This window comes from Lissotriton vulgaris, chromosome 9, assembly GCF_964263255.1.
Source record: "Lissotriton vulgaris chromosome 9, aLisVul1.2, whole genome shotgun sequence".
NCBI lineage: Eukaryota > Metazoa > Chordata > Amphibia > Caudata > Salamandridae > Lissotriton > Lissotriton vulgaris.
The window spans coordinates 337,618,505-337,637,971 of NC_141697.1; positions in this window are offsets into that span (position 1 = coordinate 337,618,505).

Sequence of the window (19,467 nt, forward strand, 5' to 3'; positions counted from 1 at the left end):
ATTTTTCAGTAAGAGGACCGTGCGTTCTTATATACACAGAATCGTGGCTCACATATGACCAAAAAGACAGTTTGACTATTTTCTTGGAGGCTGAGTTTAGAGTTTCAGGCTCATTCCAGAAATGTGTTAATCCGAGTTTAATTAACCAGGTTTTTACATGTTTGAACCAAAAAGAATTTCTGCCACTATCAAGGTCAAGGACTTCTTTCAAGCCATTATTGTAATCGGATAGTTCAATAGTTGTCCATAGTCTAACCCACAACAATACTGGTCTCAATATTGCATGATGATCGGTATGTTTGATGTTTAAATCAAGGAATAGGGGTATCAATGGGGTATTAGTGGGAACTTTTAAAAGCCCCCTGACAAACTTGTTCTACAGTGTTTCAAAGGTTTTCTTACATACTGGCCCCCAGATTTCCACCCCATACAGGGCGGCAGATTGAACCTTGTATCTAAAGAGCTCTAATACTGGGGTAACTGCCTTATTCACACTTTTGTTGTGTCTCTGTAGTATTGGAAAACAGTTTTGTTTAAACACCAGTTTTGATTTCTCTAGCTGTGGGCCCCATCCCATTAACGAGTCTAGCAGGACCCCCAGGTAAGTAAAACTATGTTCATAATCTAGTTTTTGACCGTTTAACATTAGGTTCCTTTTAAAAGTTTTGTGCGGGTTTAGTGCCATATATTTTGTTTTCTTTATATTAATTTCTAGTCCTTTTGAATTACAATATTGTTGGAACCTGTCTAGTAGGGTCTGTAGGCCGCGTGGCGTTTGCGAAATTAAAATGGTGTCGTCCGCGAAGAGGAGGGACGCAACACGTTCCCCCCCTAATCGGGGCGAGTCATTGTCACAGTTTTCCATATAGGCTGCAATATCGTTTACGTAAAGGGAGAAAAGCGTGGGGGCCAGTACGCATCCCTGGCGTACTCCCCTTTTTATGGGGATTGGGTCTGTGAGTTCCCCATTTGGGCCCCACCTGACCTTAGCATAGTTCTCCTGATGCAAGCCCATCACAAGTTTTAGCAGTTCACCTGGCAGCCCTTGCCTATTCAGAGTTTTCCAGAGTGAGTCACGAGGAATTAGGTCAAATGCTGCTCGTAGGTCTACGAAGGTCACATACAAGTGACCTTTGCAGATAATAACGTATTTCCAATACAAGCAGCATAGCCTAAGTACCTGGTCAATGGTTCCCGTTTTATTCCTAAATCCCGCCTGATATTTGGATAAAACTGACTCATCCTCCAACCATGTATTTATTTGATTTAAAATATGCCTGGCATATATCTTCTGTGTTATATCTAAAAGACTGATGGGGCGATAGTTGGCTGGATCACCACGGTCCCCCTTTTTAAAAATAGTAATGATTTCTGCGCCATTCCATGTGTCCGGGATATGGTCACCTGCCGCAACAATATTAAATAAGTGGTTCAAATAGGGTGCCCAGACGTCGACATTGTACAGATAAAGATCGCCCGGAATTTTGTCAAGCCCGGGCGCCTTCCCTTGCTTTACCATAGCAATTGCTGTCTCTGTTTCTTGAATGTCAAAAACTACCGGGTGGGTGTTATCTGGTAATGTGACAGTGAATTCGTCTATTGCAACAACGGTTGGAGTTTTGGCTGCATACAGCGATGTAAAATGCTTGACCCATGTATCCTCGTCTAAAAAAACCTCCCTAGAACCTTTTTCGCGTTTATTCCCCTTAGCTGCAAGTTCCCAAAATTGTCTCTGGTCCTTATTTTTGGCAGCTGCTAACATACTGAGCCATATTTCCTCATCCCAAGAGGATTTCGCTCTTAATATTATTTTGTTGTATGCCTTCCTTTTATCTCTAATTTCTATTGGACCTTTCCCTTTTACAGCATTAATCAGTGCAGTTTTGGCAGGACGACATTCCTTGTTGTACCAAGGTTTACCTATCGATTTGGCATTTGTCGTACCTGCACCTTTTTTAGGTTTTTTTGTAAGAAGTTTTAGTAGTTTACTGAAAAGGGATTTGTGTAATTTAATAAATTCTTTGGAATCGCAGCTATGAGGACAATATGAATCAAAGGTGTCTGCAAAAGTACAGTAAATGTTGGCCAGTAGATCCTCTCTTTCCAGTATGTAGGCCCATTTAACCGCCCTACGGTTGTTACTAAGGATAATGTTGTCTATTATAGATAAGGATGCTATGCTGTGACCTCCCTCAATATCTCCCGGCCCCTTTAATAAACTTTGAAGAAAACTAGTTTCTAATGGGCAATGATCACTATCAAATCTCTCTTTAACCTTTAAGTCGGCTGTTAAAGGCCACAGGTCAAAAGAGACAATGACATAGTCTAATTTACTTTCGTAGTCACGCCTCTTAAAAGTGGGTGCTTTTGGGCTGTCAGATGGCATACGCCCGTTACATGCTCTCAGGCCTTGAGAAGTTAACAGCCTTGTGATCTGGAGAGCCAGTGCAGTGCCAACAACCGTTCTATTTTCATTCGGGGCAGGTATTCCATTGGCAGTATCCTCATCTTCAAACAATTGGGCTATGCCTATTATTGGTTCAAAGTTACAATTCATGTCCCCACATAGGATAACACTTGCGTCTGTTCTTAGTGTATCCATGAATGACTCTAGCTTCCCTATACATGATGACTCCTTGTGGGAAGAGTGGGGACTATTATACACATTAAAGAGGTAGATCACCCTATTGTCTACTGTGGTTATTTCCAGACCAAGAATGTCTGGAGAATCAATATTAAGCATTTTCATAACAAAGTGAATGGATACACTGATACATATTAGTAGACCTCCAGATGCGCGACCTCTTAATGAAGGCACAGCCTCTATTTGGTAGGATTTATAACCAACCCTGTGCATCTGTACTGTGGCCCATGTTTCCTGCAACACACAGATATCAAAAGTGTTCATGTATTTATTCCAATCCGGATCACATAGTTTCGCACGCACCCCTGCTATATTCCATGAAACGAGTGAGAGCAAGGAAGATCCCTCATTTGTCCCAAGGGGCACTAGGGATGTAGAAAGGGGCAAACTACTATTGATTTCATTACTAATTACAACAGTTCGTGTGTCTACCTTTGGACATCTAGTCCCTTTTTCTTCATTATACCCCACAATGCATGAGACATTTTCATCCCCCTTAGCATCCTCCCTGCTCTTTAAACTTCAATCACACTCCTCCATGCCACTAAATAACTCGAACCTGTTTGATAGCTCTAAAGGAGTAAATGGCATCAGATGAGCCATTTTTCCATTTTCACCTGTGTTGTGACTGGTCGGTATAGTATTCCACCCATGTATCGCAGGAGTTGGAGCTAATTGATGCATGTAGGCGGGATTCCTGGCAGTCTCCATGTTAGAAAAATGGTTGGTGAAGGGGATATTGTTGGTTAAATATTGGGGGGGAAATACTGTGGATCTTGGGTAAAAGTAGGTCAAAGGGCGCGGTACAATACAATTGTTTTCATTGCCATAAGGCCAATTCAGGATGTATTGTACAGCTTTTTTATCCCTGAAGTTTACAACAACAATATCACCCCCTATATCCTTGGATCTTCCACCCAACCATGACAGGCATCGAACATGGACTATTTCGCCATTTACATAGCTAGCTTTAGGTCTATACAATGACAGCCAGTGCATTATTTTATTTTTTAATTGAAAGTAGCCTTCCCGTTTACCACTTGACAGTTCCGGAACACCATTAAGAACCACCACGTATGGTAGAGCTTCCGGCCGGAGTTCCGTGGGTGGTCTCCTGCCCTGGCCCCCTCTTACGTGGCTAATTTCGTTCTCTTCCGGTCTTAGGGGTCTGTTCGGAGGGATATTTGTTTCCCTTACTTGGGTGTTAGCTGGAATGTCAGTGTTACAATTCGGTGTTATAATTGATCTACCCATAGATGTTTTTAGGTGATTTGGATTGGGTTTATTGGGAGGTTTACTAACAGATGGTGCACCTGCAGACAAGTGGTTAGAAGCAACTAAAGTAGCTGCTTTCTGGTTGTTATCAATAGTGGAAGTAGAGGGTGTTATGGCCACTACATCTGTTGGGGGAGTGTGTATCATGGTAGGAGCTTTGGGAGGTTGTACTACTGTTGGAGGCCCTAGTGACCTGATGGAATTCCCATATGCTGTCAGATCCACCTCTATTTTCCCCAACCTTAGTTCTACTCCCTTGAGCCCTTCTGCTATGGCCAACATATAACTCCGCACAATCAGTTCTATATTGTCCAGAAAAGTCTTAGATGAGGCTGGTTGAGATCCTTCTTCCGTAGTAATGTGGATAATGTCAGACTCTGTAAGTGATTGGGAAGATGGTAGCACAGGTGTTGGGGGAATTAATTCAGTTCCTGTTGTTTGTTTACCAACAAGTTCTCCCGTAGCCACATTAGTAGTAGAATTAGACTTCTTCCCAAATTCAGTGTGGCTTAATCTAGGCTTGTTTGAGTCCATTTTCTTCCGTCTCTTTTTGGAAGGTGGGGGCCCGTGTATTTTGTGTGGCAAGGGCCTTGAGTTTTTGCTTCTTACTACCTTCCCCGGCCTAGCTGTAGGTGAAATCATAGTTTTGAGAGGATTAGGTGTACTAGGGAGATCATGTATGATGATTTGGGTTTCTGCCTGGGTTAGCGTAGGGGAAATGGCAGGTGCCAGACATTCCTTAAGTAATAAAGGCACACTAGCGGTCGGTGATATAGTATCTGACAGTATAGTATTATGGTCACTATCCATGGTGACAGAGAAAATGGGCTCAGATAGAGTCCTGCTTTTGATGCGTTCAATCGAACGGCGACGGTCTGCCCGCCGCTCTGCTAATAGAAGTTCTTTACTTCCCTCAGAAGCTACTTTAGGGAAATAATCATCCAGTGTCCGATTTAACATGCCCCCATTTTGTCCAAACCAACAATAGCAGGGCTAGCTGCAGTTGTGGCCATCATAATGCAGTAACAGTAGTGGGGCTATGGTGGTAAGTGAAACACTACTTACTCATCAATTGGACCAGGATTTCGGGCCCAGCCCAGTCTCTTCAGGCCTCTGAGGGCCTAAGAGGGCCTGCCCTTTGCCCGGGCTTCGCCCCGGGCGTCCCGCGAGACGGGGATGATGCCGCTTTTGAGCGCCTCCTGGTGCTAGCAGGTGACGCGTCTGAGCGCTGGGGCTTCTGGGGGTTGTGGTGCAGTCCTCGCTCGTCTCCGCTCGGCAGCCCCGCTCAGATGACCAGAGAGCGTTGGGCTGCGGGAGGCAAGCGGTAAAGAATCCACAGAGTTCCAACTTCTCCCCAGGCTGTTTCCACACCGCTAATGGCAACACGGGCTTCAAATGCACGCCGGACAGAAAGGTTTCCCCCACTCAATGAGGATGATGCCGCTTTTGAGCGCCTCCTAGCGCTAGCAGGTGACGCGTCAGAGCGCTGGGGCTTCTGGGGGTTGTGGTGCAGTCCTCGCTCGTCTCCGCTCGGCAGCCCCGCTCAGATGACCAGAGAGCGTTGGGCTGCGGGAGGCAAGCGGTAAAGAATCCACAGGGTTCCAACTTCTCCCCAGGCTGTTTCCAAACCGCTAATGGCAACACGGGCTTCAAATGCACGCCGGACAGAAAGGTTTCCCCCACTCAATGGGGATGATGCCGCTTTTGAGCGCCTCCTGGTGCTAGCAGGTGACGCGTCAGAGCGCTGGGGCTTCTGGGGGTTGTGGTGCAGTCCTCGTTTGTCTCCGCTCGGCAGCCCCGCTAAGATGACCAGAGAGCGTTGGGCTGCGGGAGGCAAGCGGTAAAGAACCCACAGGGTTCCAACTTCTCCCCAGGCTGTTTCCACACCGCTAATGGCAACACGGGCTTCAAATGCACGCCGGACATAAAGGTTTCCCCCACTCAATGGGGATGATGCCGCTTTTGAGCGCCTCCTGGCGCTAGCAGGTGACGCGTCAGAGCGCTGGGGCTTCTGGGGGTTGTGGTGCAGTCCTCGCTCGTCTCCGCTCGGCAGCCCCGCTCAGATGACCAGAGAGCGTTGGGCTGCGGGAGGCAAGCGGTAAAGAATCCACAGGGTTCCAACTTCTCCCCAGGCTGTTTCCACACCGCTAATGGCAACACGGGCTTCAAATGCATGCCGGACAGAAAGGTTTCCCCAACTCAATGGGGATGATGCCGCTTTTGAGCGCCTCCTGGCGCTAGCAGGTTTCGCGTCAGAGCGCTGGGGCTTCTGGGGGTTGTGGTGCAGTCCTCGCTCGTCTCCGCTCGGCAGCCCCGCTCAGATGACCAGAGAGCGTTGGGCTGCGGGACGCAAGCGGTAAAGAATCCACAGGGTTCCAACTTCTCCCCAGGCTGTTTCCACACCGCTAATGGCAACACGGGCTTCAAATGCACGCCGGACAGAAAGGTTACGCCTGTGCGGCAAAATCGCAAGTGGGCGGGTTTATGACGGCCCCAGCCGTCATCATCACACGAGCGTTGTACTGCATGATGGACGGGGGCCGTCATCAGCATGCAAGGGGTTAAAGAGGAAACATGACATGTAAATAAAACAATGTGAGAAGTGAAAGAAGGAAAACTCACCAGTTAGTGAGGCGGTGTAAACAGTGAGCTAGAGAGAGTGACTAGTAAATAAGGCATAGTAACCATTGAACACGTAACAATAGTCACATGAAGAATGCAACTGGATCTGGGATTGATCAGGGTGGCCGGTGAGTGGGGCTGCATGACCATCGAATAAGAAATGGCTCAATGCATGAGACAGAGTGATTGAGAGTTGGGCAAAGCATCAATACCTCAGCCGGTGCTGCAATGGGTGAGTTTTCCCAGTGAGGAACAAGTATGATTTTCACCCAAATATCTAAACGCAATAGATATATCTGTACAGTTTTTGAATCTGACAGCGTGTTCATGGTAGCTGATGTCACGTACGTTGACCAGATTATGGAAAACCCCTCAAAGATAACACCAAAATGGAAAACACTGTGGTTAATTCAGTCCGCCTGATCGTCATTGGTGCATATCATAGAACAGAGGCTCTTTTTTTCCCACCTACTTCTTTTGTGTATGATTGTTTCGTTTGTGAGAATGTGGTGTTTTTGGTGAGATTGGCTGATTTGAGGTAGCATTTGTCTCCATTGGGGGTACAGGTATGAATTAACCGAATGTACACATATGTCTTCCCATGTATTTTATTTGTAAATAAATCTTGCACAAAGTTAAAAATGAAATGTTTACTATAAACTTGATTGTACCTTTGCACATTGAGATCTCTAAATAGAAATGTAGATATCCTTATAAATTGAGATTCTATAAAAAGAAACATTCTTAAAAGTTATAAAATGATGAACATGAACAAAAAGGAAAAAATATATTAACTGTTGAGCCCTCTATAGGCCACTAGAAAAATGGCATGGGTCTGACAAGAGTATTCACATATGTGATTTTGTTTTCCTCTCCCTCTGGCTCTTGGACCTAGGAGTATCCATAGGGGTACCTTTTTGCGATATTCATGGCAGCTGATGTAACACTAGAGTGACCAGATGACTCCATGTCACCAGGACACAACTTTTCCAGTTTGTGGTTTCAATTTACCATATCATTGCATTCTGGAAGTTGTAGTTTAAGTTCATTTTTTGTTGTCCCAACATACCTGATGATAAATGATATGTGCTGCTAAAAAGTGTTATAATTTGTTGTATGTACATACTTCTGATACCACTGTGACCCCGGTGCACTATATCTGTGTGGTATTGAATTCTAAGAATTGCTAGGGTGGGTGAGTGATGGACAACGTGTTCCACCACATAAGGGTGCGGGGGGGGGGTGCAGATTTGGATCTTTCCCAAGTGTGAATATTACTAATGTCATTTTAACACGGTTGGGCCTGGTACTGCTAGTAATAATTCCAAGTGTGATTTATGCCCAGAAATACCTGATTTTCATGTTGTGTGGATTATTGTGTCTGTTGAATACAAAAGTTACTCACATACATCACGTGTGAAGTCTATTTCATGACGCTCAGTTTACTTATCAAGAGTGAGTGCTGTACCAGTGATTTACACATTGCACTGTGGTAAGCCTGACTGCTCAGTGCCAAGCTACCCAAGGGTGAGCACAGGTTATACAGTATGTTTAATCACCCGCCCCTAATGGGAGTGGTAGGTTCCGCCTGGGGCATCGCCTTAGCCAACCAGAAAGCACCAGTTCCAACACAGAAGCTGTGCGCATGTGAACTGTGTGCTGTATTTGGAAAGCACTGCACCTGTGCCAGGCCAGGTGTCCAACGCTGTACCACTATATATTGGAGCGACATTGTTCAGTGGTGCACATGTGTATTAGCAAAGTGAATGCATGCAAAAGGACTAATGGGATTAATGCTGCACGGGTGTCTTTGTGCATGACTGCTACTACTAGCGGCATGCTCATGTGTCACAAAGCACTAATGTGAGTTTATGTAGCGTGGTTTACTGGATGGAGCACATGCTTTACTCATACACATCAGTGCATGTGCTTTACTCACAGACTAATGTACATGTGTAAAATGTTCAACTACCAGGTGTGTGTTCTGTCCACTGGGTCATGGAGTGTGCGCAAATGTTGCACAGTTATGTGGGAGTGCACAAATATTGCACTCCCACATAATCTCTCTGATGTTCGCCCACTACCTCTCACTTACAAGATCAGGATGTCACTACATCCAAGGCACTACACTGAAACTACCACTATTGAGCAGTGCTTAACATGTGCAGACGGTGGGCACCAGGACTCATTGTGAGATAGAGATAAAAGGCAGAAAGGGGAAGGAAGAAGGTGAAAACAGTGCAAATGGATGGAGAAACACGGATGAAACTGGAAAAGTAAGATACAAATTCATGAAGTGCATGGCAGTGGAAGAAAGAGGCATCAGCTGCAATCAAGACTAGACAGTCTTGGAATTCTGCATCTTGGCATTTGGCAAAGCTGCCCAACTTGTGTTGATTTATTTACAAATTAAGTACTGCTTATGATGATGCCATTACATAAGATTAATTATGAGTTATATATTTTGAGTAATGGTTATTTAATGTAATGCAATTAAATTTACATGACATGAAATTAAATTTACATTATGTGAAATTCCGTTATGCTACCATTCATGTTTGTTATTTACCGTAACTTCAACTACATTAAGAGGTAGAGTTACAATTAAATTTGAGTTAATGTTTGTTCTTATTTAATTTACTTAAACCTAGGAATAGCCTCAGGGCGAGCCTATGTGGTAAGTTACGCTACCTATTTAAATGAAACATATTTAAGAGTCGAATAATTAAGGTTTAAAGGTTAACATTCACATTGTTAGGTTGTATTTAATTTATATAAAAATAATTTAGGAATAAGGTAACGGTTAGTATAAGGGCAGTATTATGGTTAAATTAAGTTTCCTAATTAAATGTAATGTAATTTCATTTGATTTAGGGAACGGATCACAAATAGGGGTCAGATAAATAAAATCATTAATTTAAATCTATTTTAATTAATTAAGGACTTAAGTGTTAGTGGTTAGTAACACTTAAACCTTACCGTGTCAATGTTGATGTAATTACAGTAGTGGAGGCTAGGGTAGAGCAACTCGAGGTATTGACGTAAAACAATTTTTCCAGAGAATGTTGGTTTCAGAGATGTATGTAGGAGTGACAGAATGCTAAACAGACTCCTATTTGGCGCCCGTTTGCAGATTTGGGGTGGGTATGTATTTGATACGTGTATAAAGGTTTTCCACAGTGTAGGACTTGTTGCTTTAGTACTGTGAGCATATTACTTTTTCATTTTATGTGTCTCAATATTAAAGACAGAACGGTTTAAAGTCTTCTATCGAAAATGTCTGGGGCATTGTTTTCAACAATTCTGAGGCACACCCATGATCCATTTTACCTCCAGATGGATGTCAAATGTTTTAAAATTAATGCAGATAACTTTCATCGGCTAGTCTTTCTGAGTGCCAAGTAAGGATTACAGACTTCCGATTTATTGGTGATGCAAAAAGGTCTACATAAAGAGTCCTGTGCTAAGAAAAGATACTCTTAATGGCTGCCGGATGGTGCATCCCACCCCCAATTCCGAAGTCGAGAAGGTCACCCCTCTTTCCTTGGAATTCCCTTCCCCAGGTTGATGGGTGGCCATGGCCTATGGGGAGAACCGCAGCCTCCTCTTCGTTCTTAGCATTGAGTGATGGAACTGACACATCGCTTCTTAAATATTGTGCATCACAGCTAGCTCTCTGCGAGTTAGATTGACCACCCCACTCCAGGTCATTACAGACACCTTCTACAGCCATGAACCTTTCACCCACATATCACTGATTTCAGGTGTGTTGGTCTAATTAGTTGATTGGAAGCAAAAGAAAACTACGACACCCAGAATGCATTATGTTTTCCCACATCTGTCTAGTACCGATCATCCTACTGCGAGTGCCTAGCCCTACTCCAAACACCCTGCATAAGAAGGGAACGAGGGTGTTGTCCTCAGCCCCTGCAGCACATTTCTGAATATCCTGAATGAGTGCATTTTACAGAGTCCACTGGTGAACGTGTCTCGCAGGAGAGCGCCCACGCTGAGAAGGAGGCTGTGGTCAGCAGCTGCACCTAGGCCCAAGGGGGGTTTGCATATATGTGATCGCTAAATTTGTTCTGGCACAATCGCCTTGGAGCTCCCCTGGCTTAATGACATTTTTATTTTATGTAAGGGTGGATTCATCCAGGGCCACATTATTCAGAAGACAATCATTTCAAACTACACACATATGTATCAATTGAAACTTTCTCTACATTAAGCAACATTACCACTTAGTCTAGAGTAATATGACCACCAAGACAGACACACCAATCACAACTATTTATTTATTGCGGCTCATTCAAATGATCATGGAGATTGTTTCTTTTTAAACCCACAATGTGAATCTAAAGATAAAATAAAGGAGACAATCTAGTCACCCATTCACACGCGCCGTCTGGTACATCACATTAAGACGATCCATACAACAATTTAGAGCATTGTTAAGCGGTGCTTCAGACCACTTTGAATTCACTTCTTAGATGATACACGTGGGAGTATTTGATTAATATGATACACGGAGACAGTGAGAAAGATTTGGTTTGTTTCCTAATGTATAACGCAGCACGTCCCATTAGCTAATGATTTAAGTGGTATTGCAATAAACTGTGAAACACCAATGCGGTTTGTGAAAGCAGCTATTTTGTACAAATATAATTTACTATACCCACTAATCTCTGCTCTCTTATAAGCAATATATCCTGTCTGCATGGCGTATTAAAAATCCCTTCTTAAAAGGTCTTAATGCGTCTAATGACGCTTTAAATACGAGGATCCGTTTCTCCAGGTACCAATCCATAAAAAGTCTGTTTCCTTTCCAGTGAGAACAAGGCCAAGCCAGGTCATCCAGTGCTTCAGACGTCTGAAGTTCTGAACTGAAAAAGAAGGGTGCAGGAAATGGAAAAATATTTACTCCAGACAGTGCTTAATTTGTAAAATTTTAAGTGCCAGGGCTCTGACCAGGAGGCCACGGCAGCTTGCACCACACATCGTTCCTGTGATCGCTGCCAAAATAACTACTAACCATCTCCCTCGCATGTAAATGCGACAAATCCGATTATTCCAGTTCACCAAAGCTAAAGGAATGGCTGGGGAGGCAGCTATAAGTCAGTTTTGTATGTATATTGTTTTCCTAAACAACTGTTATACTACTCATCTCTAAAGTACATGAACAGCGCCACCTAGTGGCAGACTGCCCTATGTGTGGTATTGACAGTTAAGTGCCGGTGATCAGCACCTGAAAGCTCCGTCTCAAATTAGGCACTGCTCCAGGACCCCATGCCTTGGGAGTAAGTGGCTGGAAACAAGCAGGATGCGGAGTCACGTGCTGTGGAGGGGAAACAGCCCTCACAATGCAGGCTTAAACACACCTGCAGTTTCAACGCAAGCAGCAGAACAACGCTTGCCTTAACCACGCATATGCCTCAACTAGGCAGGCAGTCAATGTCCTAGAAGGAGAACTTATGGGTGGGAGAGGAACAGGAAGGATCTGGACAGGAAGGACTAGGATGCAGCTTGTTAAGTAGGCCTGGGCCCAGGGAGAGGTTGAGGTAGTTTTTAGTGCTGGGGCCGTCTTTAAGCATCAAGGATGGCAGGGCCAAACTAGCCATAGCGGGCACCGGGCATTTCCCCAGTGGGTCACCAGGATGGGGGCTGGTTTTGGGCCCCATGGGGGCTGGTTTTGGGCCCCATGGGAGCTGTTTTTGTTACTGCAATATCGGCCCCAGTAACAAAATCGGCCGAAACCAGCCCTGGCTAACAGCTCAGCCGCACCCCCAACTCCCCGGCGAGCCGACCGAGCACATTGCCAGGGCCGGTTTTGGTTCCCAGTCTGGCCCTGACAGAGGGGGGGCTGGGGGGGGGGGGGACGCGGGGGGGATCGAGCAGTTATTAGGGTTGGGGGCCAGTTTTAGGGCTTAGGGTGGGGGGAGGGTCAGTTTTCAGGGCTGGGGGCCGGTTTTAGGACTCCGGGTAGGGGGCTGAGGTCAGGGTAGTTTTTTGTTATGTTATGTTATGTTATTGGTAATTTATAAACCGCATGACTCACCAGGGGGCATCTCCGCGCTAACTAGACGGATACCTATAGGAGGGAAAGAGTCGGTTGTTACGACAAGAATATGAAGTTAGTATAAGAAGGCTTTCAAGTGTTTCCTAAAGGCAAGATAAAATGAGGACTTGCGCAAGGCTTCCGGTAGGGAATTCCAATATTTGGGGGCCACACAAGAGAAGGCTTTACCGCCCAAGCGTGTCCGCCAGATACGTGGGGTCGACAATAGGACCATTCCTTTCGATCTTAGATTGCAACAAGATGTCTGTTTGCAAAGTTTATTTTGCAGTTACATAGGACATATTCTATTGGTCGCTCTGAAAGTCTGACAGCACATCTTGAAAAAAGATCTCTTTTTCACCGGGAGCCAGTGTAGTTCCCTCAGTAAAGGAAGAGATGGCGTACCCGGGGGATGATTTAAAACCATCTGGGCAGCCGTATTTTGGATGACTTGGAGTTTTGCTATCAGAGTCTCCCCCACTTCTGCCAGTAAAGCATTTCCATAATCCAAACGACTCACCACCAACGCCTGGACCACCGTTCTGCGATGTTCCAGTAGTAAGTATGGGATGATTTTGCGTAGTAGCCGGAGGCTGTGATAGCACAAACTCATGATGTTTCTGACATTGTCCTTCACAGTCAGCTTGTCATCCAGTTGTATTCCTAGGCTTTTTACTGATTTTGAAGGGACGGGGGCTGTGCCAAACTCGGCCGGCCACCAGTCAGCTAGATTAAGATCCTGTCTTTTCCCCAAAAACATCAGCTCAGTTTTGTCTGGGTTTAATTGGAGGTAAGATTCTGCCATCCAATTAGCAGTAGCCAGCATTCCCTTCGAGAAGCGCACTTTCTCTTCTAAATTTGTCCCAATGGGGAAAATCAGTTGAGTGTCATCTGCGAGTGAGACGACCTCAAACCCATAGCGTCGCACAATCTTGGCCGATGGGGCCATATAGACATTGAAGAGGGTGGGGCTTAAACATGAGCCCTGTGGGACCCCCCTATTCAGCTGGAATTTTTTAGACCTGAAACGGCCCATCATGACCAGTTGCTTCCTGTCAGCCAAGAAACTCGTTAGCCATTTCAAAGCAAGATCCCCGACCCCGCAGTCCTGTAGCCTCTGCGCAAGCAGTTGATGAGAAACAGTATTGAATGCTGCGGAGAAGTCCAGGAGAATAAGCATTGTCGATCCTCCTCTGTCAAGGGTCCATCTAATAGTGTCTGTGACTGCCAGAATGGCAGTCTCAGTGCTAAAACCCGTCCGGAAGCCGGATTGCGATAGGTTCAGTATGTTATTGGCCTCCAAATAGTGGCTCAGTTGTCTGTTTATATGAGTTTCCAATATTTTCCCTAGCAGAGGAAGCAATTATATCGGCCTATAATTATTCAGGACTGTAGGATCTGCTGTTAGTTTTTTAAGAATAGGGCGGACATGGGCTTCCTTCCACGCCATTGGGATAAAGCCGTTGGCAATAGACGAGTTGAAAATCTCCTGAATTGGAGGAGCACAGCTCGTTGCAATCAAAGCCATGGTGTTTGGAGGGCATATATCCGTGGGGGACACTGATTTGGATGCTTGAAGATGGCGAATTACTTCTTCCAGTGAAATAGGGTCAAAATGATTAAGAAGATTCCCAGATGTTGGCACAGAAGCATCAGGACAGCCAATAAATGTATCTGGGGAGGCGTTCTTGTTGGGAAAATTCTCATATATTAGAGAGATTTTGTTCTGAAAGTAAGATGCTAATGCCCCACAGAGCTCCTGCATTTCAACGGGTAATTGTTTGCATGCTTGAGGAGAAGCAAAACCCTTAACAATATCGAACAGTACCTTAGAAGAGTTTCCCGCCTGTTCTATTTGCAGCTGAATGAATGCACATCTAGCAACTTTGATGTTGTGATGGTAACATGCTAAGGCCCCTTTATAGCTCAGTTTATCCCCCTCCTCTTTAGATCGTCTCCAACGTCTCTCCAAAATTTTGTAACAGGATTTTTGTCGATTTTTAAAGCCCCTGAGTACCATGGAGCTGCCTTCCGTTGGGGTCCAGGCTTCTTATTACATTCGGGATAACCACGTCCAGAGTCTGCATCATGGCCAGATTAAAGCTGGTCAATAGAACGTCAGTGTCCTGAGGCTTTAGATCATCAATTGAGCGAGAACTTTTCTTTGAATGCCTCCAGGGTAAGCTTCTGCCATGATCACCCTCTTTGTGGTCCTAGTAATGTGGGCGGCTGTCTATTGAGAGGCTTAGTTTCCCACGGGCGGGAGAAGAAAATCAAGTAATGGTCTGTCCATGTCAAGGGGTGCGAGGAGAGAAACTGTAGGTGTTCCATGTTTGAAAATAACAGGTCCAAAGTATGGCCCGCCGTATGAGTAGGACCACGTACATGTTGGAGCAGTTCCATATCAAATAGGGCTGAGGACAGCTGAGAGACTTCGAGGTTGTGTAAGGCTTCTCCATGATAATTGAAGTCACCTAATAGAATAAAGCTACTAGATGCCAGAACCTGAGTAGCTATAAATTCTGTCAGGTAATTGACAAAGTTCGATTTTGGACCAGGCGGCCGATATAGAAGGGCTCCATCCCAGGCTTCAGTAGGTGACATGGAGACCCTAAAGATGCCCATTTCCACCTTGTCATTCTTGATCGTGGATATCCATTGAACCTTTAAGTCCTCCTTAAAAACTATTGCGATCCCCCCTCCTAATTTTCCCTCTCTGTCCAAGTGAATGAATTGTACCCATCAGGGATCGCTATATTGATAACTGGGGCATTATGGGGAGTTAACCAAGGTTCTGTTAAGAAACATATGTCTGGGGAGTGTGGGGACAACATGTCCCAGATTTGAATAGCCTGCTTTACCAAAGATCTGACATTACATAGGATATAGCTAGGCCACTTATGGGGTATCCCACCGTGTGTATCAAAACCTGCCTTCCCGATTCCGCACTGGGCCTTGCAGGTATGGCAGCCTACAGGTCCTCCATGTACAGTTGGTAATGTAGTGGGGCAGATGAGTGTCATATCTTGGTTATTCGAAGCCACAGTACCAATCTCACGCAGAGTATCCCTCGTGTAAGTTAACATACCTGTAGCCTGGGGGTTTTTGGTCTGCTTGACAGCATTTCCTGCATCCCGGCTCGGCATGGCGCGGACAGGTGCAGACGGGCTTGCCTTAGTGCACCCTCTGCGCGCGTCCGCTGCGCGACCAGGAAGGTGTCGCCATTTTATGCCCAATGTCAGGTGGTGCAGGAAAAGAGAGACTAGCCCGCTAACAACGCTTCTCCTAAGATGGCGCCTACTGTTAGCATGGGAAGATTTCCACCATCTCTCCGCAGCTCCTAATCGGCTGTGGAGCAAAGTATGGCAAGGAGCAGGTAATACAATGAGCAGTGAAGTTAAAAATAAAACAACTAAGGAAATTAAAACCTCGTGTCTAAATTCCCGGCTTTCCGCCTCAGGAATCGTCTAGTTTGGCTGGGGCGGGGGGACAAGTTTTAGGGCTCAAGGTAAGGGGTTGCAGTAGTTTTTAAGGTAGGAATAGGTAGATTAGAGGACTGGGGGCCAGGTTTTAGGGCTCAGGTGGGGGGGGTTGGGGTGTGATCTTTACCATGCACATACGTTTGCCAGTCATGCCTTTAGAACGAAAGTGGTACAAGCATGCATGGTAAAGGCGCTATCGTTTTTAAGACTGCGTTGTTAAGACATGCTTGGTATACAGAGTCATTGTTCCATCATACAACCATGTGATAGTATACCTAGTGCAGACTATTTAATTGGTCACAAACAGAATTAAAGTAGTTTACCTGGTTAAGGCACCTGGGGCACAGAACTTTTGCTGCAGGTGTATTAGCACTAAGATAAGTCTAGTTCTTAATGCACTTTCTTAAGAGTTCTGTGTGGGTCTAGTCACAGGTAGGGGTCATCATCATATTTTATAGTATGGAGGGCTAATCTGCAGGGGCTTAAGTCAGGCCCCTGGAGCCCATGCTGTGCAGGAGGGACCCACTCTTCAGGGGCTCCCAGGTAAGCCTCAGTCTATAATATCCACAAGATACAGGGTGTCTTCGCCACATTCTGCAGGAGAGACTATTATTTTGCCCTACACCAATGTTAAATTGCCTCCGCCAGTTCATAGGATGTAACATGTATATGGCTAAATGCGTTATAGATTTCGTCACAGACACCTTGATGTTACCTGCAGGTTACAATTTACAATTCCTTATGATATAGCTTAATGAGCTGAATATATTATCCACCGAAACCAAGACGTATAATTTATGAATACATGCACCGTTTAACAGTACAAACTACTGTTATTTTTTCATAGCTAGTTATGCAAAGGCTACTAAAAAGATTCCCTTTGGTAGTAATCAATAATTACTGTAAGCGCTATATAAATGGTTATTGGTGCAATCGCTCCTATATTCTGATACATATGACATTTTTACGTTGCATGTCTATCACTTTCCTACAAAGATTTGAAACATAAAATACATGGCTGGAAATCCCAGTTTATCTCTTAAACACTTGAGAAGTGACAAAAAGCTAAGAGTCTTTGTTTCCTTGATGGAAATGGCATTGAGGTGCTAAGCTCCAGGATGTTCTCAGCCAGAATAAGACTCAAATAAAAGGAGTGCCCTTTGTTCTTTAGATTAGGCATTTGTGTTGGGCCCACTGGGGCTTAAAATATAACCCTGCCGTTCCCCGGAGTTAGTTGCTTTGCGGATACCACTGAATATACACCCCAGGGTCAGAAAATTGCACTGTGTTATTAGTCACTTTTCACCTTACTGGGAAACATGTAGGTCACTATTCAATAATAAAGTAGCAAATTTTGCTTTTTGCTATTCATCAACATTCCCAGTAGTAGGCCTGGAAATCTGTGCCAGAAGCAGGATTGTAGGCGTACTAATGTGCATATCCAATGCCACCTCCCAGGTGGTCCTATTCCCCCATTCCGGGTTCTACACAGTGCACTGTGCCTCACAGACAGAATGGATACCCCAGTGCCCCTGCACATTTTTCTTTTATCCTCTGTGGGGGAAATGTTTGTCCCCCTGTAGACAATGGACTTCCCTTACTCACTCTGTAAATGTGGGGTGATTGGTCCCTTTTCCCATCTTGAAAGAGAAGTTACTCTAGCTCTTAGCTGAAGTAAATCTTCTAACAGTTTCAGGATTTAAATCGGTTAAAATAGAGTTTGGAAATACCCACAAACATACATATTTGCAGCAGCTTCTCCTCTGCTAAGGCAGAGGAGCATTGCCCCACTGCTCTTAAAGCAGTGGAAAAAATGATAACAATGTTATTATCATTTTTTTTGTACGGGCCACGGGCCAGATTAGGGCAGGGCGGGGCTGGGGTCACAGGGAGGAGAAGTGGTGCACCATAAGTGACAGTCTTGGGCCAGCCAAACAATCATGCGCACTAAGTATTTCTCCATCTGGCTGTGTTGAACAGCCGGGTAGAGAACAGTCCCAAGGCTCCCAGGCACCTTCTGAGGAGCCAAACAGGCAGCTCAGACCAATCACGACACTGATGTCATGCTGGTGATAGCAAGTTGTGATTGGCTTAGGGGAGTCTGTTTGCTGCCAGGTAGAGAAGAGAAGAGGATGGAGGAGAAGCTGCAACCGTAATAATCAGGTAAGTGATTATATATATATATATATATATATATATATATATATATATATATATATATATATCGCAAAGAAAGCACTCCTTCCACTTCCACCAAAGCCTCGGCGGCGAAGAAAGAGAAACGAACCACTTCTTTTCTCAGGCAAGATGTTTATTTACAACCTAGCAGCAGTCAACAGATGACGCGTTTCGGGCTTAGGCGCCCTTGTTCACATAAAGGCTGTGAATGGTTTTCGCCATTTTAAGTGATATGCCCTTCCCACCAAAGTCACATGTTCCAAAAGTTAATGAAGAACATAGTAAACAGACTACATGATTCGAATACAATCAATGTAATTTAAATACTCATTAGTGCCAAAAATCATATTAGCAAAAACCCCAACCGCATTTCCCATCATAACGGAAAATTATATTGTTATCGGCTGATGTTAACAAAAATAATACTTTTAGAAATTACAATCTAATTCCAAAAAAGACTTCATTTTGGCAATCTAAAAATTCCAGGATAAATCCAAATACACATATAAAAAGTGCAAAAATTCATTATAGCTGCATAAATGCATGTAATCACTAACAGACTTGCGATTTAAGTTTGGAAGGAATGTGCAAAAAAGATAAAGTGCATAGCAGAGCTAATCATAAAAATTATTCTACATATATACCATGTGCAAATTGATGTGTTGTTGAGTGTAAGTAATGAATATAAAAAGGTTACAAAATAAAAATGCATTTTGCAACCCAACCCCGGCTGAGATATGACACAGAGTGAAATGTGTTATGGGATGGCACCAGCTTATGTTTAAAAGTCACACTGTAACCTTAGAACACGTCCAAGTTTAACACTTTTTTTATACAGCCAAAACATGCCTTCCCTATAATACAATATCTCTGCCGAAGTGTAAATAAGTGAGACACACAATTAATCACCGCTATAAAAAGTTTGTCCCGGATCACTGAACATTCTTATCTTGACCACGGAATTTTACCAATACCAACACACTCAAAAAAATATATAATATCTGGAGTCAGACCAGAAAACAAACTCAAGGAAATCTGTACGATATAAATCACACTGCTCTGGGCAACACACAGAATACCTATTTACAAGCACGTGTACATATCTTCGGTGTTATTCAGACCATTTGGGCATTTGCTATCGAAGTTAAGGATAAATTTGGTTTCTAATCTCCTAAGCAAAGCCTCTCTGTTCCCTCCTCTGCGTGGTTTAG